Source organism: Equus przewalskii, chromosome 25, assembly GCF_037783145.1.
Source record: "Equus przewalskii isolate Varuska chromosome 25, EquPr2, whole genome shotgun sequence".
NCBI classification, from domain to species: domain Eukaryota; kingdom Metazoa; phylum Chordata; class Mammalia; order Perissodactyla; family Equidae; genus Equus; species Equus przewalskii.
In genome coordinates this window covers 21791660-21816501 of record NC_091855.1, presented here as the reverse complement: position 1 = coordinate 21816501, position 24842 = coordinate 21791660, and the positions used below count along the sequence as shown (strand labels likewise).

General features: G+C 54.0%; 2 long non-coding RNA genes across 3 annotated transcripts in view; one reads left to right on the top strand and one right to left on the bottom strand.

Moving 5' to 3' along the window:
- Nucleotides 1-24842, top strand: part of LOC139079291 (uncharacterized) — a 71567-nt gene that overhangs the window by 41947 nt on the left and 4778 nt on the right. Inside the window, exons 2-3 of one of the 2 annotated variants that reach the window (XR_011532794.1) lie at nt 8345-8534; nt 18137-18920. This is a non-coding gene — a long non-coding RNA (uncharacterized lncRNA). Of the gene's footprint in view, nt 1-8344; nt 8535-18136; nt 18921-24842 lie in introns of those variants that run through there. The other variant, XR_011532795.1, reaches the window with a different exon arrangement.
- Nucleotides 1198-2558, bottom strand: LOC139079292 (uncharacterized). Its single transcript, XR_011532797.1, has 3 exons — nt 2450-2558; nt 1729-1808; nt 1198-1485 (listed from the first exon to the last, which is right to left on the bottom strand). It is a non-coding gene; the product is annotated as an uncharacterized lncRNA (long non-coding RNA).

Below are 24842 nucleotides of genomic sequence, written 5' to 3'. Positions count from 1 at the left end.
ATGTGGGGCGGGGGTGGAAATGCAGAGAGTAAAACAAATGACGAAAATCAAAGTGAGCTGTGTAAAGAGACAACTCTGAGCAGATGTCAACAGCCTAATGTAAGCTCTGGATGCATGAACTCTACTGATGCCTAATTTGTATAGCGCCACAGGAGTCCAGGAAAGAGTAAACAGTCCCAGAGGCCACCAGCCTCCCCACCTGGGAAGCATCAGTCTGTTGCCCAACCCTCCCCGCCCAGCCATGCCCCCAACTCCAGCCACAGGACAAAGCCCGCCCTGAGCACCTTGCCTGCCATCCTTACGTTCACCAGGAGGTGGCTGGAGCTTCTGTGAGTTGCCTGCCGCTCAGGTTTGGGAATTACAAGGTAACTCAGTAAAAAAAAGGAAGCCTGTGAGCTGGGCAGTCCAGAGGGGTGAGCTCTGGATCCCAGCAGCGGTCTCGGGGCTGAGGTGGGCTTGCTGGAATCCTGCTGGCCAGCATGCAAGCAGAGAATAATCATAAGCATGCATTCCCATCCAGCTTTTCCTGCATGCCAGGCACGTTGCTAAACTTGTTGTGTTTATCCATCCATCTCATCTTCACAACAGTCCCATGAGGGAGATAGCGTCATTGTCCCTATTTTCCGGATGGGGAAACTGAGGCGCAGAGATGCTAAGAAGCATGTACTAAGTAGGAGGGCCAGGGTTCCAGCCTTAGTTCTCCGGAGCCCAGCCCTTAACCACTTCCTGTCATTGTCTTCCACTGATTGTCATGCTCCAGGTTGGCACAGCTGACACCAGGTGCCACCACCTTCCCCACTGTTGTCACAGACAGAAGAGAAAACATGGGTTCCAATATTCCATTTCCAATGCTGCTTCCAGCTCTGACCTCCAGGGAGCTCCCGTATCAGCCAAAAAGCCTGGTGGCCACTTGTATTAACTTGTTCAGTGCTGAGTGACCCCAGGCTTATGATTCAACCCCTTGGACCTTTCCTTCTCCCCTTCTGCACAGTGACAACCCTGTGGGACCCCTTGGTCCCTCTACTGCTCAACAGGCAACAATTCTCAGAAACTCCTTTCTTCCAGGGCTCCCAAGCACAAAGTTGCAGATGCTACCGACATGCCTGGTCATGCACACACTTGTGCACACACATGTGCACACACACATATGGTGCAAAATCTTGAACAGAGTCGCAGACACTATGGAAATTGGGCAGAGCTTCGGGAGTCTTGCATGGTGGTTGTATTTTTCATGTTAGGAATGCTCAGGGAGCAGCTGGGGCAAACATTTAACACTTGGGGTCTCACACACTTGCACAGTGGTCAACGGGCTTTCACAGTCAGTGTTGTGTGCAATGCACACGCATGTGTGTTCTTGTTCGCACATCTTGTCTTCCTGCCTCGACCTAGGCTGTACCGCCTTGCGGAACGGGATGTTTGCTGGTGTCTCCCTGTATCACCCGGCGTGATGCCGCCTCTAGCAGGTGGTGGGTCTGTATCTGTGCACTGAGGGATAAAGGAAAGACACTGGGGCTGTATGCTAACGGAATTTTTCTGTTAGATGCGTCCACCATCCCCATGATACCTTCAGTAGCCATCATCCAGACCAAACGCCAAAGCAACTTAACTCAGCAGTCTCTCCCCCACCTCCCTGTGAAGGGGGCACCCACATCCCCTGCTTTTCTTGAGTCCTCGTCTGTCCCCCACCGTCCTTTTCCATCTCACATGTGGGGCTTTGCATCTACTCACTGCACTACTGTCTTTCTTCTCCCCTCGGCCCCTGTTGATTTTCCTTGCCCAGGAAGAGCCAGATGGAGTCCTCTGAGCAGCTGTTGGAGAGAGAAGGACTTGGAGCTGGAGGGGCTGGACCCCGGGCCTGGGGACACCCCCAGCCCCTCCTCATTTGGACCTTCCTTCCTCTGAGGCCCAACTGGGGCACGCGAACTGCCAGGTCTGTCCCTGAGCCTCTGGGAGCTGCAGGGGGAGCCCTCTGCAGCTGAGGGGAGTAAAGTGCTCCAGGCCCTTCCCCTGCCATGTCCAGGGTCTCCTGTGTGCGGAGCTGGAACAGGTGAGTCTTTCTATCCAGGCTGGAGGAGGATGGGACAGAAACCAGTGTTTGGGGCCTTCTGGTTTCTAGGCGATGTGCCTTCAGGACTCAGTTAGGCTGGAAATGCCCAGTCTGAGCCTCCTAGCCCTGCCTGACTTTGAACCAGCTCCTGGTGAGGGGCGGGGCTCTGCTGTCTGGAATTGATGAGATGCCTCTCCCATTACTGTAGGTCTACACGGCCCACTGACGCTCTCTGAGGGGTTGGGGGTGGGGGTAGCCCCAGGCAGGGCCCTGGAAAGCTGAGCTGAACTCCTGGAGAGGGGTGTGATGAGGGTGGAGGGAGCCTCCAGTCCCACCCAGTGGCTTGCTGGGATGAGAAGGTGTGGCCCCGTAGACAGGTCAGGAGTTGTTCTTTCACCTCACCCTCATCGCGTTTCAGCCCTTGGATGGAGACCTCTGCTGTCCCCAGGCTCGTGGCTTCTGCTGGCCTCGAGGCTAAGGGGACAGGGCCACTTCTCTGCTCCACCCAGGCCTCCCGCTGGCCGGCCGTTGCTTCCCAGTCCCTAGGGCCTTGCTGGAGAAAAACTCTCCCGCCAGCACCCATCATCTCGCTGGCTACACAGTGACACCTGGTGGGTCTCGGGCATCATCACAAGGAAATGCCGGAGGCCCCTTGCAGACCAAACCCATGGTTCCCATATCCTGGAGGGCATCTGAGCCCGGAGCCCAGGCTCCGGGGCGACTGTCTCAGTCTGTTCCCCCCCGGGGGCTAAAACGCACCATTTGCCCCAGCCCAGAGTCCTGGGTAATGGGGACCACTGGAGACAAGGAGATGAGGCTTGGAAGGACTCAACGTCCCATCACACAAGGACTTGCGTGGGCCTGGCCACGTGGTGATGTAGCACTTGGCCACTGGGATCCGATGACAAAGATCTGGGAGAGACTGGGCTGGGGTGAGCCCTCAGCTCCTGCGCCTGGGGATGTTTGGTGCAAAGCACATTCTGCTGCCGTCCTCGGGGCGAGTTGGAATCCGTGCCAGACCCTGATCTGGGCTTCCACACCCCAATGGGGACACGCTGGGCGAACTGATTACGCACAGTCCCCCTGGCAGCACCACCCACACTGAGGTCCTGTGCCTACGTGTTTTTAGAACCACGGAATGAACAGGAAGGGTTTCGAGCAGGCTTGTCGTCCACTTCTTCTTTCTCATGCCGTGACTTAGGCAAAGTCAGGCAGCGACTGAATGGGAACCAGCCTTTAGGGGCACCTCCTGAGGGCACACGGTGACAGGTCACTTCCTTTGGACTGTGCGGAGCCAGGGACCCAGTTCATTGCACAGCACGGCGTGGCCAGGTGTCTAAATGCCGGGCTGAAGCCCTCGGCCTCCATTCCTGTGGAGTTCGCAGGCCGTCGTGAGCAGTCTCGTCTTCATCTCCTGTCTCCGTTTCTTAGTGTCGAGGGGTGCTAGGTTTAGACTGCTGGGATTGGAATCCAGTTTTACAGTATTGCGGTGTGACCTTGGTTCCTTCACCTCTCTGTGCCTCAGTTGCTCATCTGTATAATGGTTATAATGCTGCCTGCCTTCTGGGGTTGTTATGAGGATTCAGGAGCTAAGGCATGGACGTGCTTAGAACAGTGCCCGGCACCTGGGAACTGCTGAGAGCTCTTGGCGGAGAATTATTTCCCCACCCCACAGAAGGGAGCACATGGGGCCTTCCTGTGGGGGTGGCGGGGAGTGTGTCTTGCTCCGCTTGGGCTGTCATAACAAAACACTGTGGATTGAGGAGCCACGAGTCTGAGATCGGGGTGCCGGCATGGCTGGGTGCTGGTGAGGGCCCTCGTCTGGGTGTGCGGACGGCCGCCTTGTCGGTGCGAGCTCACCTGGCCTTTCATACGATGCATCTACTGGAGAGAGAGACTTCTCTCTTCTCTTATTATAGGGACAACAAGCCTATTGGTTAGGATTCCACCCTGGTGACCTCATTTAACCTTAATTGCCTTCTAAAGGCCCTGTCTCCAAATACAGTCGCAGTGGGGTTAGGACTTCAACCTCTGAATTTTGGGGGACACAATTCAGTCTGTAGGGGAGTGGAGCACTCCTCCAAGAACCCAGATGCTGCGGGCATACCAACCAGTGACACGAAGACCCAGGTTCTTCTTGGCCCTGTGGCTGGGCTGATTTCCCCAGTCAGAGGCTTGAGGCAGTGGGAAGGATGAGTCCCACCTGCCGGGCATCAACCTGTCCCGGGGGCTATTCTAAGCTCCTGGTCCCTGCAGTGCCAGGGCCAGAGGAGCAGACCTCCCATGACGGGGGCCAGCAGTGAGTGCAGAGCCCATGCTGATGTGTACCACACCCCTAAGAATGCCTGCTCCCCATTTTTCCAGTCTGGGGAAAGCTTGCTGCAGACTGTGCATTACAGATTTCACTTCCCTGTTTCCTGGTTTGCTATGTGGCTGGGGGCAAGGACATCCTTTCTCAAGGCTGCTATCAAAGTTCAGCTTGAAAAATGTGCCTGGTGGCACTGGGCCATGGGTTAGGTGAGTGGAGCTCCCCTCCATGGGCTGAAGCTAAGAGATGGTCAAAGGTCAAAGCACGTGGCAGGAGAGAGGTGCAGGGGTTTCTGGGGTTCACTGGCTCAGGCTGGAGGTATAAGCCGGCAGATTCTACCCCTCTATGTGCTCAGCATCCCCTCTCACAGCCCTGTTGCTGAAGGGTTGTATTTGTTAGGACTGTTTCAGTTGTAAGTTACAGAAACCCGAGTCAAACAAGCATAAGTAAAAAGGGAGTTTATTAACCCACAACTGGGTATCACTTTCAGGCACAGTTTGATCCAGGGGTTCAAACAGTGTCATCAGGGCTTTCTCTCACTCTTGGGCTCTCAGCTTTGTCTCACTCTTTGTACCGGCTCTCTGCTGCAGATGGGCCTTCTTCCCGGGTCAGGAAGATGACAACTGGAAGCCTTAGATTTGCATCTTTCCAGACTAATATGTCCCTGGAAACATCATTTCTGACTTTCATATCCCAGGGAGGACTCCTAACTGGCTTGCTTGGAAGCATGTCCATTAATGAACCCATCAACACAGGGAGGGTCCTCTGGGGGGCCTGGGACACTTGCCCACCCCTACATTCTTGGAAGGGGGTAGGGCACCGTAATTGACAGCAGCATCAGTACTACCCAGAGAGGGAGAGAAGCTCTTCCAGAGGAAGGGGGAGGGGAAGTGAGTTGGGTGTGCAAAGCCCGTATGTACGGCCAGACTCCTCTCAGATGAGCTGGCCCCGGAGGACTTTCGGCTTCAAACCAGAACGTCAGTGCAGGAAAGTTAAAATTTGATAAACGAGAGAGCTGAGGCCAAGGTAAGCGCCTTGCTCAAGGTCATCCTGGGTTCTCCTGCAGAGGCATGACATCATTCCTGGCTCCGTCTCTAATTATTCCAGTCGAGGGCCAAGTGCAGTGGCCAAAGGGTTGTCTGAGATCCCCTCTTCGCCCACAGGGTCTCGGCAGAGAGCCAGGAGGGGAGGAGGGCGTTTCAGGAGGCGCCTTACTGCTCGGCCCAAAGGCGTTTGTCTCCCCCGCTCCTCGCCCTTCTCAGGATTAATAGGCAGGAGCCCTGCGCTGCCTGCTGAGGCCAAGGAGACTGCAAGTGGCTGTCAGGCCCCAGGAAGGTGTAGCTGGGAGCCTGGCTAAGAATGAGGGGTGATTGCACAACGGAGGTGGGCCTGCACGTGTGGTCTGTGTGATTCCCGGGAGGGTCTGAAAGTAAGGCTCGCCTCCTCAAGGTGGGGGTGGAGTGGGCTTGGAAAAACCTGGTAAATCCTGATCAACATGCGATCCTCAACCCAAATCATTTTCAGGCTCTATCTTCATCAGGGGTCCTCCTCCAGGGCAGGACATTAAGCCAGGAGAGGAACCAGGAAGGGAGGCAGCTTCTCCCGCCTTCTGTGTCAGGTGACCTCCGCCTTTTCCTTTGTCCCTGTGCACACAGCCAACCGGCCCCCACTTCCACATGTCCTCCATGTGACTGATCACCCACTTCCTGCTGTCCCGTCATTCAAGGCCCCGCCCCCTGGAACGCTGCCCTGCTTTTCTCTAGCTCCAGAAATTCTACCCGTACCGCCAGACCTGGCTCAGGTTGTGCCTGCGCTGGTATTCCGCGTGGATGCCTCTAACCCAGTGGCTCTCAGCTTCAGTTTTGCCCCCTAGGGGACATCTGACAATGTCTGAAGACGTTTTGGTTGTCACAGATGGAGGGGGTGCTACTGGCCTTTAATGGTTGGAAGGTAAACATCTTGTACTGCACAGGACGGCACCCCCAACAACTAGGAATTGTCCGGCCCATAATGTGAATAGTTTCTGAGAAACACTGCAGGTTCCAGGGGCGGGCAGAGCTCCTCAGCTCTGATCCAGCTCTCTTAGGCTGAGCCTCCTCCCCAGAGAAAGCCAGTTTGCCTTGGTTCAAATCCCGGCACCCCTGCTCACTAGCTGGGTGACCTTGGGCAAGCAACTCAACCTCTCTGGGCCTGTGTTTCTCATCTGTAAAACAGGGCTGATAAACTTCACAGGGCTGTGACGAGTAGGTGACTTAACATGTCTATAAAGAGTTTGGCACAGTGCGGCTCAGAGAGGGCACTCACTGGAGGCCAGCTATTGTTCCTCTAATGAGTGGTTCTCAGGATTGAGTCTCCCTGAGGGAGAGTTTTGAAAATTTGTGTGTGCCTTTAGAGGAGGGGATGTTGTCTTCCACGGCAGTCATACCTGAGCTTTTACATATTGAAATACATGTTATTTTATTATAAACTATTTTTTTCCTTTATAATACAGTTAGGGCATTAGATCGATGAAAAATATTATAGCTGGAGGTAGGTTATATTATCAACAACTTTACTTTCAGATTGTTAGGTTATTAGAAAATATTTTAAAATAGGTTTTGAAATGAGCGTTGTTGAGTCTCATGGGGTTGCAAACCAGAGTTCTGGATGACTGAACTCATACTGCCCCCCTCTCTCTCTCTTTTTTTTCTTGAGGAAGACTGGCCCTGAGCTAACATCCGTGCCCATCTTCCTCTACTTTATATGTGAGACACCTGCCACAGCATGGCTTCACAAGTGGTGCGTAGGCTCACACCCGGGATCTGAACTGGCAAACCCTGGGCTGCTGAAGCGGAACGTGCGAACTTAACCACTGCGCCACTGGGCCGGCCCCTGCCCCTCTCTTTTTGAGCTAAGGCACCCTGCCCCCCTCAACTGGACACTTGACACAAAGGCACTCCTTCAAGCCACCCTCTCCAGCTCTTCCTGCCCCTCCATGTACCCCAGGATAAACCTAGACCAACTCTGCCCTCCCCGACCCCTGCCTGTTCCTAGCTGGCTGGAGACCCCAGCTCTGCCAGGACAGGCTCAAAAGGGTGGAACTCAATGGAGTGTGTGCACAGAGCCAGGCTTGGGGTCCCCACAGCTGGGGCAGGTACCAGCCTCACTTGCCTGCTGCCTGATCCAGAAAAAAGTCCAAGGTGTTGCGAGGAAAAGCATTGCTTCCCAACGCACCGCGCGGCTTTGGGATGCTGCATCTCGAGGTGCCGGTCTTGACTCCAACTCCTCCCCTTCTACCCCAGAAACACAGCCTGGCCTCTTCGTGTCAGATGTGTCCTTGTCACAAAACGATATTGTAAGAAAAAATGGACAAACTCACAGAACAGAAATCACCCCCACTCCTGTGGAGAAAGCCTGTGTGAATATTTTGCCTTTTTTTCTTGGAAATCATACCTCTGTATTTTATTTTATTTTTTAACAATCCATCAGCACGTGCTATTTTGTAACCTTCTTTCTTCCATCCAACTCTATATCTTAAACATCTTTCCAGGTTATTAAATATTCTAACAGGAGATGTCAATGGCTGCCCAGTATTCCATAAATAAACCATTATTTATTTAACCAGTTTATTGATTGCTGGACACTTTATCCCTCATTCTTGACCTTGTTTGAATCCTGGCTCTCTGCTTAAAAGCTATGTGACATCAGGAAAGTCACCTGTTCTTTCTGCGCCTCGGTTTGCTCATCTGTCCATTGAGGCGTCTGATGTGCCCATGCCCTTGGGCATTGCTTTGAAGAGCCCCAAGCTGGTGTATGACAAAGCACGTGGCACAGTGCCTGGGACGCGGCCCCCAAGGAGTTTTCTCAATGTGCGTCTTCATCCCTTTCTCTGCTGCCCCTTCTTCTGCTTATTCAAGGGCTCTCCGTGCCTCTCGGCCACCCTGAAAAATTGCCCCAGGCTCTTCCCATGACTGTCATTCTCAGTGTGCAAATCTGTCTCCTGGCTGCAGGAACGAGAGCTTGTCATGGACTCTAGACTGGAAACCAGCACCCAGTGGGGACTGGACTGATGACCAGGCCAACTCCTTCCCTGGCTGCGTTTGGACTTCCAATCGGATCTCTCAGGGCAGGGCCTTTGGGAATTCCCATGAAGTATATTTCCCGGCTCGCAGGAATGACCGCCCATCCCCCTCTCCCAAGGTGAGTGCAAAGATCTGCTGTGTGCTCCCACCTTGACGTCCAGAGAGGGACCCTCCTGGACAGCGGCCGAGGTCCAGGAGCCTGGCAAACCCACCACAGGCGGTTCTTTCAGGGGATGACTGTGCCTGCCCTGGAGCAGCTCGGGGAGCCTTGCTTCTCCAGCCAGGCTTCCCCACTGCCCAGCCACTGGCGTGCCTCCTCAAACACCATTTCTGCTGCAAAAGGGCTGCCCAGGCCATGTCCCTGAGTGCAGAAGAGGACCCCGTCGAGGGGTCTGCTTCCGACAACTGGGATGCAGGCTCTAATGAACCCCAAGTGGGAAACGCATGCACAGGCCCTGTGTGTGCGTGCACATGCACAAACAGTTTACCCCATTCCTCCCACACTCACAGCACTAACACTTTCTCACACACATGTGTGCACGCACAACCGCCCCAGGCAGGTGCCAGACGGCAGTTGACCTAACTCAGCTTAGGTTTTTGGTCGTGATGTCCTGAGGAAAAAGCGAGGAGAATGTGCTCTGAGAGCCCCGGATGCCAGACCGCAGTCCTTCTTTTCTGATTAGGACTCATAGGTCGGCTCAGTTTTCCGTGCCCTTGAGGCGGGAGGGGAAGGGGGCCTTGGGAAGGAAGTAGGATGGCAGATGGGCCTGGGGCACTGAGAGGACCTCATCAGAAAACAAGTCCAGGGGCTGGCCCGGTGGCGCAGTGGTTAAGTTCGCATGTTCCGCTTCGGGGGTTCGGATCCCAGGTCAAGCCATGCTGTGGCAGGTGTCCCACATATAAGGTAGAGGAAGATGAGCACGGATGTTAGCTCAGGGCCAGTCTTCCTCAGCAAAAAGTGGAGGATTGGTGGCAGATGTTAGCTCAGGGCTTATCGTCCTCAAAAAAAAAAAAAAAAGAGAAAAGTCCAAAAACAACACAGAATCACTGTAGAAACCTTTAAAATCGAATTTAACTCAATGAATATTGAGGGAGGGTTTACTGTGTGTCAGCACTGTCAGAGGGTGCTAAAGAGAGGAAAAAAGATCCTGTGTTCCATGTTCCCTGGGGACGCGTGGTCACCCCTTGGGGGTCCATCTCCCACTTTCTTTCTGAGACGGGCCCTTCTTATATGGGCTGGTCAGCGCCACTCTGTGGCTCCCTGGGAGCTTCCATCAGGATGGGGGAGGGGGAGAGAGCCGGGCCAGGGAAGCTCGGGGTCAGGGGCAAGACAGCGTGACTGCGGTTCGGCTCTCTGCATAAAGCACTCACCCTTCATGGCTACACATGAATATTGAGCTCTGCCCGTCAACTAACTGGCCTGGGCTGTTACTAGTCCTGGTTCCTGTGAATGTTTTTTAACTGGTTCTCACTCTCTCTGGAGCACAGTGGTTGTCCACCTGGGGTGATTTTGTCCCCCAGGGACGTGTGGCAGTGAGGGAGATGTGCTTTTTTGTGGTTTTCTTTGTTTTTTTTTAAATATTTTATTTTTTTCCTTTTTCTCCCCAAAGCCCCCCGGTCCATAGTTATATATTCTTAGTTGTGGGTCCTTCTAGTTGTGGCATGTGGGACGCTGCCTCAGCGTGGCTCGATGAGTGGTGCCATGTCTGCACCCAGGATTGCAACTGACGAAACACTGGGCTGCCTGCAGCAGAGCGTGCGAACTTAACCACTCGGCCACGGGGCCGGCCCCGAGGGAGATGTTTTTGGTTGACACAAATGGCGGGGGTGCCCCTGGCACCCGGTGGGCAGAGGGTGCTGGCAGACATCCTGCAGTGCACAGCACAGCTCCCGGCACGAAGAATTCACTGGCCCCAGCGTCATTTGTGCTGAGGTGGAGAAACCCTGCTGCAGCTTGTCAGTTCTGGCTGCTATTAGTGTCATTCCTCTAATGGCATCTCTTCCCATTTCTAATGTGGGATTTCTAGTCCACTGGGGGCTGGGAAATGAATTCATCAAATTGCTAGGGCTGGTTCCTAAGAGGAAAGCAGTGCAGGATCCAGCCCCGTGTACTACTCAGGAGTCAAGTGCAGGAGCTTAGGGAGCCTGACTTAGGCTGGATTTGGGCTCAGAAACTGAACTTGAGACTCAGTGGCTCTAAGAAAGGCAGGGATGTACCAGTGACAATGGTCCTGGGCCATCAGGAGGGGTGTCCATATGCACAGAACAGACCAGCCCTGGACTTTCATCAGGGCCTCTCTGGTTCCCAAGGGACGGCTCCTTCCTGCCTGGTTGGGCCCTGGGCTCTGCTTTTCTTTGGTTTCTGCCTGCTCTGTTTGGCCAGCGGATCCTGGCATCTTTGGCTTCTGCTCCCCAATGTTCCCATTCATGTCCACCCCCTGGGCTTCACTTTGCTCCATGATTCGGCTCCTCCTGGCCCCCCTCCTGCAGCTAGGCAGACAGAACAATAGGCCCTCTTTCTTCACTCTGGGTTTTCCAGAGTGTTCTGCATAGGCAAGGGGTCCACTGGGTGACCTCTGGGTAAATGGGGCTTTACCGTATTTGGTTTGGGAATGTACCATGTATATGATGTGCCAACACTCTCTTCTTGGCTCAGGCTTGCTCATTCCAGATTTTTTAGGACTTCTTTGGTTGCAAGTGATAGAAATGAAATGTGACTGGGCTAAGCAAAACAGGAACTCTATTGGAAAGACCCCAGAGGTATCTCAAGAATTTCAAGGCAAGCCTGTCTCTGGGCCTCAAGGATGCACTGAAAGCAGGGACAGGGACACCGTGGGAGCGCAGAGTCAGTCCTTCTCCCCTCTCTGCCCTCTGCTTCCTGCCTCTCCCTCCCCATCGGTAGCCCTGCTTTCTGGCATATACAGAACTCGGGGTAGAAAATGTTCAATGAAAACAACAGCAGCTGTCCTCCATTCAAAGGTCAACCAGCCGGGGCTGGAGCCTTTTGGTCCTGATTCAAAATTCCTGGGGAAGGATTTCGATTGTAGGTATGCAAATGAAACCCTAGGTATCCATGGCGACATTTTATGTAGATGGCCAAGACAGAACGCTGAAAGAGAGCTTGTCAAAGATGCAGGGGGCGAGCTCCCATGGCGGGGGGATGAGCTGTGAACGGCTGGGCTGGGTAGAAATGAAAGCAGAGACTGCAGCACAAGTCTGGGATGGAGATGGCCGGGCTTAATTCATTGCAGTCCAACACACTTGCAGGAGAAACTGCTATGGCTCCCCGATCCCCAGGGAGCTCCCCGTCTGATGAGGGAGTCAGACAGACACACAGACAGAAAACTGTTGGGATGTCCAGAGCAGTGGTACAGACAGAGTGCCCTGAGCATGCCAGGACGAGGGGACAACTACTGCTGCCAGGTCAGGGAAAACGACATGAGGGAAGTGACATTCGAGCTGAGCCTTGAAGAGCAGAGGAAACATCTGGTTGGCAGACCTAGTGAAGAAGGCCATTCCTGAGCCCGCGGAAAGCCCCGGCGTCCTGGGTGACTTCAAATGCAACATCCTTGGGAGCACTACTTCTTCCCCTTTCCCACAGTGTCCTCTCTTTTCAGCGCCTGTGGGGGTTTCCTCTGGCCGCTGTGACAAACCGCCACCAACTTAGTGGTTTAAAACAACACAAATTTACTCTCTTACAGTTTGGAGGCCGCAAGTCCAAAACAAATCTGATAAGGATAAAATCAAGGAAGAGAACCCGTTTGGCCAAGGGAGAATCCATTTGCTTGCCTTTCCAGCTTTCAGAGGCCGCCTGCATTCCTTGGCTTGTGGCCCCCTTTCTCCATCTTCAAAGTACATCCCTCCAACCTCTGCTCCCATCATCCCATCTCCTTCTGCCTTTGACCTTCTTATCCCCCTTTTGTAAGGACCCTTGTGATTACATAGGGCCCATCTGGATTATCCAGGATAATCTTCTCATCTCAAGAGCCTTAACCACATCAGCAAAGTACCTTTTGCCACGTAAGGTAACATACTCATAGGTTCTGAGGATGAGGACATAGACATGCTTGGGGACCATTATATGGGGATGCTACCACAGCATCCTTTACCACCCTTCTCACTTTCCTCCCTGCTGGAGGCAAAGCCACGAATCTGGTTGGAGAGCCTGGGGAGGGCATGGCACTCTTGGAATGGGCGTGGCTCCGCTGTGATGGGGGAGCAGCTTGTGCCCCACTTCTGGCTGCCCTGGAGGAAGCAGACTGAGCAGGCCTTCTCCACAGCCAGGTCCAGCCAGACTTGCTCCCTGGGGTCCAGTTTCTCCAGCTGTGATTGGAGGGGCCGTCAGGGCTGTGCAGGGTCTAGAGTTGAGGAGGGAAGCTGGAGGCCCTGCCAATTCTGCCTCGAGCTCTGCGTTAGTAAAGCTGACCCTGTGTGCAGGTCTCTGTTTAGCTCCTTCTGGTCTGTTCTCCATGTGCCAAGAGCTCAAGGGGAGAAACAAGCGTGGAGGTCCCTGTACCTGCCACAATCGTGGACTCACGAGACCCCCAAAGGGGGTTAGGTGGCGTGAGAAGGAGGTGAGGTGCCCAGAGCTGGAGAGGTAAGCGGCCCCATGTGCTCTGTGCTGTGGGACACAGTGGAGGTTTGTGTTCCATCCTGGAGCCACACAGAGCAGATCCTGGGAGCACGTCCAGGAGGAAAGGATTAGAAACGTGTCACATGATGAGCAGTTACAGGAAGTTAAGAGAAAAATTAGCATGTGTTGAGTGTCTAAACGTTAAGGTGCCTTGCATGGAGGTTCTCTAATCACCCCAGAAGCCCTTGAGAACAGCACATCTATCCCCTTAAACAAACGAGCGAACAGGAGCTCAAAGAGCCTAAGATTATGTCCAAAGTCACCCGGGTAAGAAAGTGGTGGGGCTGGACTTGGGGATGGGGCTCCATCTGACCGCCTGCCCGAGTCAAGGCCACAGCCTCGCTCCAATTCTGCTTCTCCATCAAAGAATTTTGTCTGGAGAAAGCTTCTAGAGCAACTGCTAGTTGCCTACCCAACGCCCATTCCCCTGTCTTCTTTACCAACAGCACCATCATTTTATTGGATGCAACAGGGAGTCCAGATTTAAACAAATAAACAAAAGATGTCCTATACTTCTTTGCAACTAGTAGAGGCCACACAACACAATTCTGGCTCATGTGGCAGCAACAGAAGTCTGCTAGGTATTTCTTGGAAAGTTTTGTTTTCTTGTAGCTTTTCTTTTTTTCTTCCTGCTTGGAATGTGGATTGAAGTCTGGAGGTGGAGCAGCCATTTTGCAACTAAGGGGCAACCATGAGGGTAAAAGTTACCTATTAAGGGTGGTGAGGCAGAAAGATAGAAAGGAACGGGGACCTTGAGGACCTCGTTGAGTTGTGACACCAGCTCTGGGCTGCCCCGCCCGGCCCTGTTGTAATGTGAAGAAATCTCTCTCTGCCTTTGGTTAAGCTGCTGTAGTCTGGTTTCTGGTTCATGCGGCTGAACTCAATCTTTATTAGTAAAAAGGGACATGACAGCTCTCCTTAAGTGCCCGAGGACTGTCTTTGGACTTTTCCTGTGTTGCTAGGAACTGTGGAAGGTTCAGAGAAAACAGAAATGCGCTCAGTCAGATGGAGAAAGAAACTTCAAACTGTCCTCTTGGTTCTTGGCTCAATGGAAAAGCTGACCAGGAGTCAGGGCAGTCCTCACCCACAGGAGAGTTTGAGCAGAAACTGGACAGCCCTAAGTGAGGCCAGATGAGGAGACCATGTTTGGATCAGATCTGGTGCCTGTGGGGCAGCTCCCTCCCACCTGGTTGGACCCTGGCCGCTTCTTTTCTTTGGTTTCTGCCTATTCTGTTTGGCCCGTGGATCCTGGCATCTTTGGCTTCTGCTCCCCGCCAATTCACAGCCACCTCCCGGCCTTCAATTTGCTCCATGGTTTGCTGTCATCTTGACTGCAACCTCAAGAGAGACCCTGACCCAGAATCATCCAGACTCTAAGGAACCATGTCAGATAAGGAACGTTCATTGTTTTAAGCTGCTGAGTTTGGGGGTAATATGTTATACAGCCATAAAACGAATATCCGATCAAGTAATTTTCCTTCTAAAATCCTTGTGTGGCTACCCACAGCTTTCCAGGTAAAGTCCTAACCCCTTTTTAGTGCTCAAGGCCATCCCTGTCACACGCGGTCCTTCTGCCTGGCTCTTAAGCTTCCCGTCCAGCAATGCTGTTCACATTCCTTCATCCAGAGCTCCTGGGCCTTCCTGAACCAGGCCGTGCTCTCTCTGGCTCTTGTCAAAGTTGTTCTCTCTGCCTGGGTTGCCCCAAATTTTCTCTTTCCTTTAACTAACTAGCTAACTAAGTAACCAACCAACCAGTTAACTAACAAGCATGGCTTAGGGACTGGTGGATCCTGAGTCCTGCTAGCCCTTGGGGTCTGTGGCAGACAGACTCTAGCTGGCCCCGTTGACACTCATCTCCTGAGTCTAGCCAAGAGAATGTGGCCAAGGAGGGGGGATGGGTAGTGAGGGTACCTAGAAATGAATTCCTACTCAGAAACCCTTTGTGACTTGTCCCCGAGATGAGCAAGAGACGCTGGTTGGTTTGGGCATGCTGACATGTCGCTCTGTAATTGCTCTCAAGTCGGCTCATGTCTGTGCATCTTATTTCCATAATACAGCTCCATGGCGACGTCTGTTTATTTTTCCCTTCCTCCTCTGCCACGCCCACTCCACCCTCTCCTCCCAGTGGCCAAGGTGTGCTCACCCAATGAGCACAGAGGGAGGGCTGAGTGACGAGGCGGGCTGAGCGGTTTGCTGACTCAGGAAGGAGAGCCACCCTCTCTGTTCCCCCACCTGTCACGCTCGGCCTCGCTCTCCCACTATTTGAGGTTGATTGCTTCAGAGTCTCAGAGTCTGAGGCAGGGATGCTTGTGCAAGTGAGTTCTCGAGGGCGAGCTTGGGTGCAATTGTCAGGGAGCGTGGGAAGCAGGAGGAGGCAGGGAAGGTGCTTGGCAAACAGGAGGGTTCAGGTGGGGTCTAGCCTCAGCTGGTCCTACGGGGAGCTCTGGAGTTGATGGAGATGGTAACACAAGGTTTGCCCCTTCCTGAGGCAAGGAGACTGGCCTTTTGCACCCCAGTATCATTCAGTCATCACCTCTGTCTGCAGACAACCAGCAGTTCAGGCCAGGCAGCTCCAGGAGGCCAGGGCACTCTCAGAAGGAGTCAGTGTGAGCAGCTTACACTCACAGCCCCTGGGGGTGGGAGCCGGCCTGGCACAGGTGGTCTGGGTCCCTGGGCCCAACAATGCAGACGTGCAGCTCCTGGCCTGAAGCTGCCCCTCTGGGTCCGCAGGGTTGAAGGCTGCCAGGAACCTCTGAGGCTGGGAGCCTCAAAACAGGCCTCGAGTCTGCCCATGGGAGCTGTTTATGCAGGAAGGCTCTGCAGTGGGTGGAATAATGCCTCCACCCCTCATGTCCACCTGGAACCTCAGGTGTGACCTTGTTTGGACATAGTGTCTTTGCTGATGTAGTAAGTTAAGGATCTTGATGTAAAATCATCTTCGATTTAGGGTGGGTTCTAAATCCAATGACTGGTGTCCTTATAACAAGAGGAGAGGACACAAGAGACACAGGGAAGAAGGCCAAGTGATGGGGAGGCAGAGATCCGAGGGATGAAATCTACGAGAGACTGGTGGCCACCAGCAGCTGGAAGACGAAAGGAAGGCTTCTCCCCTGGAGGCTTCAGAGGGAACGTGACCTTGGTTTCGGATTCTGGCCTCCTGACCTGCAGGAGAATAAGTTTCTGTGGTCCTAAGCGCCCCCATCTGTGGAAATTAGCTCTGGCAGTCCTAGGAAATGAACACAGCCCCTCAGTCGTGCAGTGGGTAAAGTTCCAGGCCGGACCTCTCCCTGCGCAGACTTCCTGTGTGACCCAGGCAATCCTTTCCACCCTGAGCCTCAGCTTCCTCGCTGGTGACTAGATGGGAGTAGATAACCTGCCAGCCCCAAATCTGGCAGGGCATGAGGCTCACCTGAGATTCCCTAGGTGGGACGATTTAAAGAAATACTGCCCCCAGGTGCCCGCCACTAACCCCTGGTTGGGGGTGTGGCCCCCGATCTGTCTCAGGTCACTGACACAGCAGGCAGGCGCCCGCATCTGGGGCCCCATTTGGGCATCATTGGAACAGCAGGTTTCTGAGGAAGCTTCCAGCTCCAGATCTGTGAAAAAGAAGGTTCTGGGAGGAGCGCCAGAGAACAGGCAGCTGGCTGCAAGATCTACCGTGAGAGCAGAACAGGCTACAGGCAGAAGAGGCATTTGGCGCCTCCTCAGTTCTGTGAAAACAATGGGATAGGTCTGCACGAAAGTGCCGGTAGATGCATAAAACGTCTCCGAAGGGAAGCCAGGAGGTGTTTTCCCTGCAGGGGGCTCCCGGGGCTGGTGGGCTGCACCCTCCCTTTCTGTTGTCTGCTCTCTGTAGCTTTTGAATTCTTCACCTTGTGCATGCATGACTTGAAAAAAAAATCAATATCTTTTAAAACCAAAAGAACAAAGCCCGTGGTACTTGGAAACAAACATGCAAGGAAGAGGAAGGAATGTCTTTCTCTGCTCCTCCCCTTCCCCACCCGCTGCCAGCCCCCTCCGGCGGTTCTGCTGCTGGGTCTAGTCTGTGTCTATTTGTCTGTCTGCCTCCTGCAGTGCCCCGAGCCCGCAGGGTTGGGGAGCCGAGAAGGGTGGGCAGTGGACTTGGCCCCTCGGAGCCTCGAAGGTCGGAGTGCCGGATTCCACACACACAAGCAGTCCTGGGTCGGCAGCAAAGGCTGAATGAACAGTCGCCACAAGAGGCCACACGGCAGAGACCCGCTCGAGGAGTTGCTTGTCTAGCTCCATAGTACAGAGACTTGCACTCAGTTATTATTAGTTTTTTATTAGCTAAATTGCCAAATGAGTGGTGGAGACAGGAAGTGGAGGAGAGAGGGCTGTGAGCTGGATGGCAGGCAGGGCTTGGTGGAGGAGGCAGGCTCCCAGCCGGACAGCTGGGGTGGGGGAGGTGACCAGGGTGAGGCGCATTGCTGAGGTCCGGGGAATGGGGCGTTTTGCACCTCCTGTGCACGTTTTAATGCAATATGTTGCCACGAAGGTTGCTGAGACCAAGATGGAAAGACATCTGGGGCAGAGCTTCTCCCACTCTCTGTGGTTGAGGGCCAGTTGTTTTCTTTTTAATTCCTAATCAATGACGGGCCATTTCTGTTGTAAAATATAACACAGAAGAATGGCTGGGGAAAAAAATGAAATAAACAAGAGACATCCAAAATACAAACCCCGATTTTTTATTAGATTCAACTGACATAAAGTGACCGTCAAATTGCTATGAAAGTGTCTAAATGCTTGCTGACAGTTTCTGCGCTATCTCATCCTGGATCTGAGCAAGCCGTTTGCAGAGGGCTCCAGGCCGTGCTCTGAGAAGCCTTGCTCCAGAGAGAGCCTGAGAGAGCAAGATGGGAACATTCAGAGAAGATGGCCAAAGGGTGGGGCCTTGAAAACATTGCCCCCGACTCCCTGCCCCTACCCACTTCGGGGTCCTAAGAGAAGCCCTTGGGGAGGCAGGAGGGCCAGGCTGGGATATGGGGGGGGGGGTGCCCTGGCATGTTCGTAATTCAGAATGCCTTCACATTGTGTTACTTAAGTCCTTGTTCAACATTTGCTTGAAGGAGAGCCCTGCCTGAGGGACACAGCGAAGAAGAGGAGGGCAGGCTGGCAGCTGCCTCCGTGTGTCCTTTACTCTCCTGGGCGATTGGGCCCTGCCCCAAGTTCCTGAGCCCTCTCCCCAGACGCCCCGCCTGTGCCCACACCATCCTCCTTGGAAGGCACTTCAGTAAACGGCTCTTGTACTGCGCATCTTCCTTGGCGAGGGTCTCTCCCCACCCCCAAGCAGCTTGTCCAAGCGGGTCGTCCTGGGGAGCTGTGGAGAACACAGCTTTCTCAGTCCCCTTACAGGACCCGTGATGTTGTAGTCCCCCGCGTTTGAGCCTCCTCCTGGGTTAGCGCCTGGACAGCTTTCCCTGCTGTGAAGGGGACAATGATAATAATAAAAGCAACTACCGGCTCTTGACTCTGAGTCAGGCCCTGTGCTCAGCGCTTCACGCACCTTATCTCATCTAATTCTCACAACCTTGAGAGGAAAGTGTGGGCACTGCTCCCATTTGACAGACAAGCAAACTGCAGCTCAGCTTTAAGCAACCTGTCGAGGTCACCCAGGGGGTCAGTGGTAGAGGCATGTAAAGCCACGTCTGTCCGACTCTGACCTCGTGATCTGGACCAGGGTGCCGGGGGCTCCAGTGCGTGGTGTGGAAGAGTCCAGAGCAGAATCCAGGCGAGTTTCTCTGAAAGGAGCTGGGCAGGGACGGTGCAGAAGCCGGGCTGCAGGGCAGCCCTTTCTGGTCACCAGGCAGCGGGTGGAGCTGCGAGACCATCGTCTCTTCATCACCTTGGAAGAGGAAGGAGGCAGCCCTCAGGCTCCCCCTCCACGCGGTCACACTTAGGCTCTGGCCCAAACTCGCTGCGGGGGACGCTGTCAGGGTCCGACTGCTCCGCACTGGCCCCTGCAGGCGGATTTGCGCTCAGCTCTCTTGCTGGGGTTGTGAGCTGGACTCGCTGATGATTTAACCCCAGGACACGGCTCAGCCATGGAGCTGCAAGATGATGAATGAAGATGTCAGACTTGGGGCTTTTACTTTTTTTTGTAAGGTGAAAGATGCAATGATTTGGGAGATAGGATCAGGCAAGACTAATTCCTCCCTCCTTTGTCCCTTTTCCTACCAACCCCATAGATAGAAGTCTTCAGTTGGAGGGAGAAGGCTGGGTATAGGGTGTGGAACCATGCCTGGACCTTCTCATCTCCCCAACAGCTGGGCTGAATCATTGAGGGGCAGACACTTGAAGCCCCAGTTATGCTTGGATAACCAAGAGTAGGGGGACAAATGTCCTGCTATCTGGCTGTAGCTCTGGGAGGCAGGCCAGTCCCAGAGATTTAGTGACGGCTGCATGGGGTCCTGGGCAGCCCCACTGGGAGTCCCCCCGCCCCGACCCAGGGATGCTCTCCAAGGTCTTTCTGCAGGAACAAGGATGACCCTAAGGGAGGCTGAGGGCTGGAGGGTCCTGAGGAAGGAAGCAGGCCAGGGCACGGAGCATGAACCCACACAGGATTGATCAAGACTGAGCCGTGGGCCCCAACACACCAACCCAGGGGAACCACCTGGACCACCAAAGTTAGAATCAGCCTCAGAGAGGAGGAGGATAAGGAGGCAAATCCTGATTTTAATGGAGTTAAGCATAAAACAACTTGGAAATCATTGCAGTGACTAAGTTTATCTGGAAGTCATCAGATTCAGTTTGATGTTATCTGAGATAATAGAGACGCAAATGTGGCTTATGATCAAAATTAAGCTTAGTAACGGGAAAAAGAAAAGTTACATGTTTACATGTCAGAGTGTAAGGAATGTAGAACAATGTCCCCGGAAAACTGAGTCCAGACTTTTCCAGGAATTTCTGCCCTGGGGATCCCAGGAGCGTGAGCCTTCCTGCCCATCCCAGGATGACCACGCAGGGACTCCCGTGGGTCTGTTGAAACAAAGGGATCCTATGAGCTGTCAAGCTAAGATTCACCCCCACGGTTCTTCCCTGGAAAGGGTGGGGGGTTCTTTCTGGTTCCTTCTGGGGGAAGGAGAAAGTGACAAGCCCACGGGGGATGCTGCAATAATACATTCCTCAGTAATACATATATAATAATGTATACGTCATATGTATAATCATACACACCACGTGACACCCCAGTGGAGAGAAACCTAACACGTCCCGAACACCCGCTGTGTTTCAGAGCTTTGTTAATTTGGATCATAAGCCACATCGGCTCCACATGCACAGAGAATCTCTGTCAAGTTCGTGTAAACATTAGGAAGCATAATTGACAAATGATCTCGCATGACCCGCCATCCCACTTGAGGACCACACACGCCATTCACTCCTCACCACAACCTGTGAGGTCAGTATCACTGTTCCCATTTTACACATGAAGAAACGGAGACTCAGCGAGGTTAAAGTGAGTGGCTGAATCAGGGTTTGGACCCCGCTGGATGGACGACAAAGCCCGTGCCATCTCTCTTTCCTCAGCTCATTCATTCGGGGTCAAATTCCCTGCCCAGTCCCTCTGTGGGACTCACCCCTCTCTGAGGTGCCTGTGCTGGGTGGAATCACAGAGCCTGAGGGACCTTCAGACGCTCAGCTGGTGCCCCCCTTGCCCCAGCCCATGGGCACCCTACAGGCTGGGGTGAGCTGGTGCCCCCCTCGCCCCAGCCCATGGGCACCCTACAGGCTGGGGTGAGCTGGTGCCCCCTCAGCGCAGCCCCCGGGCACCCTACAGACCAGGGTGAGCTGGTGCCCCCTCAGCCCAGCCCCCGGGCACCCTACAGACTGGGGAAGCGGACGAGCCAGCACGGTCTCACTCTGCACCCGCCAGCAGCCAAATGTGACTGCCAAGGGGATGACGACGCCCATTTTATCAGCTGTTTCCAAGCTTAACACGCAAAACCTCTGGCCACAGGGAAAGCAGGCTGGGGCTGTGGATCGCCCATTATTTGGTGACCTGGCCAGGTGTCCAGCGGCTAAAGGCGGACCCTGCTATTTGGTTTTCACTGAGTGCTATGTCCCCTCCCTGACCCTGTGTACACAGGTGCCAACTTTACCCGGCAAGCCAGAGGCTTAGTGTTCACAGAGAGGGAGGTAGGTCCAGTGCTCACCCTCCCAGGAGACCTGTCCTAAAGGGGAGGAGGGCTCTCTGACCCTTGGCTGCCCTGGCAAGGGGATTCCTGACTGATGTTTAACTGGTACAGCATTATTGGGATATTCAAATACTTCTGTTCCAGTGGGTAAATAGTTGTCCCAAATCCCCCAAACACCACCCCCCCACTGTCCCAGCCTGCTCTCCCCAGGACCCCAGGACCTCTCCCAGATCCAGCAACTAAAGGGATTTCTTTGGGGCCTCCAGGACCCTGAGCCAGCGCCAAGGCCAATGTCCATTCTGATTGCGGAGGCCGTGCTGTTCAGGTTGTTAAAATATTTGAATGTCACCCCTGGCAAGACCCACTGTCTCAGGGCCGAGGAAAGACCATCTAGGGAGAAATTAGGGGCTCTGGGTTCGAGTTCTATCACCAGCGGGCCGTGTGACCTTGGGCACAGCCTTCTCCTCTTCAGGCCCCAGTTCCTTCATCTGCAGAACGAGGGCGCTGGGCTGGGTGAGCTCCACAGGTGTTGACAGAACCCGTGATTCCATCCTCTCTCTCCAAAGCAGGTGTATGTGCGTGCGCGCGTGTGTGTCGTGTGCACGTGTGCATATTTGTGTGTGTGCATGTGTGGGGGGTGTGTGTGTGTGTGCATGTGTGCATATTTGTGTGTGTGCATGTGTGGGGGGGTGTGTGTGTGTGCACGTGTGCATATTTGTGTGTGTGCATGTGTGGGGTGTGCGTGTGTGTGTGTGCACGTGTGCATATTTGTGTGTGTGCATGTGTGGGGGGGTGTGTGTGTGTGCACGTGTGCATATTTGTGTGTGTGCATGTGTGGGGTGTGTGTGTGTGTGTGCACGTGTGCATATTTGTGTGTGTGCATGTGTGGGGGGTGTGTGTGTGTGTGCACGTGTGCATATTTGTGTGTGTGCATGTGTGTGGGGGTGTGTGTGTGTGCACGTGTGCATATTTGTGTGTGTGCATGTGTGGGGTGTGTGTGTGTGTGTGCACGTGTGCGTATTTGTGTGTGTGCATGTGTGGGGTGTGTGTGTGTGTGTGCACGTGTGCGTATTTGTGTGTGTGCGTGTGTGGGGTGTGTGTGTGTGTGCGCACGTGTGCGTATTTGTGTGTGTGCATGTGTGGGGTGTGTGTGTGTGTGCGCACGTGTGCGTATTTGTGTGTGTGCATGTGTGGGGTGTGTGTGTGTGTGCACGTGTGCATATTTGTGTGTGTGCATGTGTGGGGTGTGTGTGTGTGCGCACGTGTGCGTATTTGTGTGTGTGCGTGTGTGGGGTGTGTGTGTGTGTGTGCACGTGTGCGTATTTGTGTGTGTGCATGTGTGGGGGGTGTGTGTGTGTGTGCACGTGTGCGTATTTGTGTGTGTGCATGTGTGTGGGGTGTGTGTGTGTGCACGTGTGCATATTTGTGTGTGTGCATGTGTGGGGGTGTGTGTGTGTGTGCACGTGTGCGTATTTGTGTGTGTGCATGTGTGGGGTGTGTGTGTGTGTGCGCACGTGTGCGTATTTGTGTGTGTGCATGTGTGGGGTGTGTGTGTGTGTGCACGTGTGCATATTTGTGTGTGTGCATGTGTGGGGTGTGTGTGTGTGCGCACGTGTGCGTATTTGTGTGTGTGCATGTGTGGGGGGTGTGTGTGTGTGTGCACGTGTGCGTATTTGTGTGTGTGCATGTGTGGGGGTGTGTGTGTGTGTGCACGTGTGCATATTTGTGTGTGTGCATGTGTGGGGGTGTGTGTGTGTGTGCACGTGTGCGTATTTGTGTGTGTGCATGTGTGGGGTGTGTGTGTGTGTGTGCACGTGTGCATATTTGTGTGTGTGCATGTGTGGGGGGTGTGTGTGTGTGTGCACGTGTGCATATTTGTGTGTGTGCATGTGTGGGGGGTGTGTGTGTGTGTGCACGTGTGCGTATTTGTGTGTGTGCATGTGTGGGGTGTGTGTGTGTGGCAGATCCTCCGTTTCTTTGCCACTGAGCTGCATCTCCAGGAGTGACAAGACCTGCTGCCTCCCAGGACTTCAGGTTGCACAAGAAGGTGACCTCTGGCCCAGGGCAAATGCCTGATGGTCTCTGAACAGGTGGGGCCTGGAGCCTGTGCCCTGAGCCTCTTCTGTGTCCCCTTCTCACTTCAGCCTAGGCAGTTCACAACAGCAGGACCTCAGACCCTCTGTCAGCCCAGCCGGCTCCTCAGGCGGAGCTGGGCAAGGCTGCTTCGCTCTGAGCCTCTCCCCTTCCTCATTGTCATCTACCTCCTCCTCCCGACCCCAGGCCAGGGCTCAGCCCAGCCAGAGCCCAGCTTGGGAGCCCCCCGTGAGCACCAGAACTGGATGTTCTGAAAGTGCAGGCTTAGACGAGGGTAGGACTGGAGTGGGCATGACCCACGTGTCAGGGCTGGTCTGTCAGAGCTGGACGGGGAAGAGGCTGTGGGGGCTGCTCAGCTCTGAGGAGTGGGCTGTTCCTGCAGTGTGGGCTGCTCTGGGGGGCCGGCAGAGAAGGAGCTCCTGGCTCCCCCGTTCCCTGAGTGCAGGGCAAGCTGGGCCTCCTGTCCTCAGCTTTCCATGCAGAGCCCCACGTCCCAGAGGCCTGGCGGTGATGGGCTCTCCCACAGGGAGAGGTGGTGAGATTATGTCTGTGCCACGTCAGGGTAGGGGCTCCGTGATTTGCTCCCAGGGAGAAGGGGAACCCAGACAGATGAAGTCCTCCGGCTATGGGAGCTTTTCCCCCACTCGACGGCCGTACACGTGTGATCTGCAGATTAGCTGCATCACTTGGGCTGCTGTAAAATGCAGAGTCCTGGGCCCTAGGCTGGGGGGGAAGGGCTTGTTTCTACACTTTTAACAGTCTTCCCTCCCCTGCACTTCTGCCGCACTGAAGCTTGAGAACTTTGGATAAAGCTAACAGATGCTCTAATAAGCTTTCCCACCTTCCCACCAGTGACATCCAGAGAGTGGTGTCTTTGTTTGCAGCTACAATCTGGAATTCTCTGGGCTGGCCGAGTCTTTGGGGGCTGTTACCTGCTGCTTCTCTAGCTTGGGGGGGACCTCAGATGTGCAGCCACACTGCACCCCAGCTGCGGGCCTTTCCCCCTCAGTGTGAGCCCTGCAGGGCCAGCCCGTTCCAGCTCCTCCAAGGGGAGCTCCCTACTCCTGCTGATGGAGAGTTACTGCTCCGTCCACTGCAATCCCACAGCACTTCGTGGCTTGTTATTGTAGGACTGCCTTCATTTCCACGTTCCTTTGAAATTGCCGATCTGGTGTTTTTCTGTGGATGATTGTATGCTTCCTTGAGGAAGGATTTCTAAGCCTGAGTCCATGGCCCCTTAGGAAGTCCGTGGATGGGCTGCAGAGGGTCAACAAACCCCCCTGAAACTGTGTGCAGAACTGGATGCGTGTGTGTGCGCTGGATTTTCCTGGGGCAAGTTCATGGCTTTCACCAGATTCTGAAGAGTCTTTGACCTGAAACATTAAGAGACGGTTTAAGGACAGGGACTTTATCTTAAACATCTTTGTGTCCCCTGAGTTGACACCCACCATGGGGTTTTGCAGAGGACACGTGTAAACGTGACGTTCAGTAGGTTTGTTCCTATGAGAAGTGACCATCTTCCCCTTTGGCATGTGCCAACATGGGA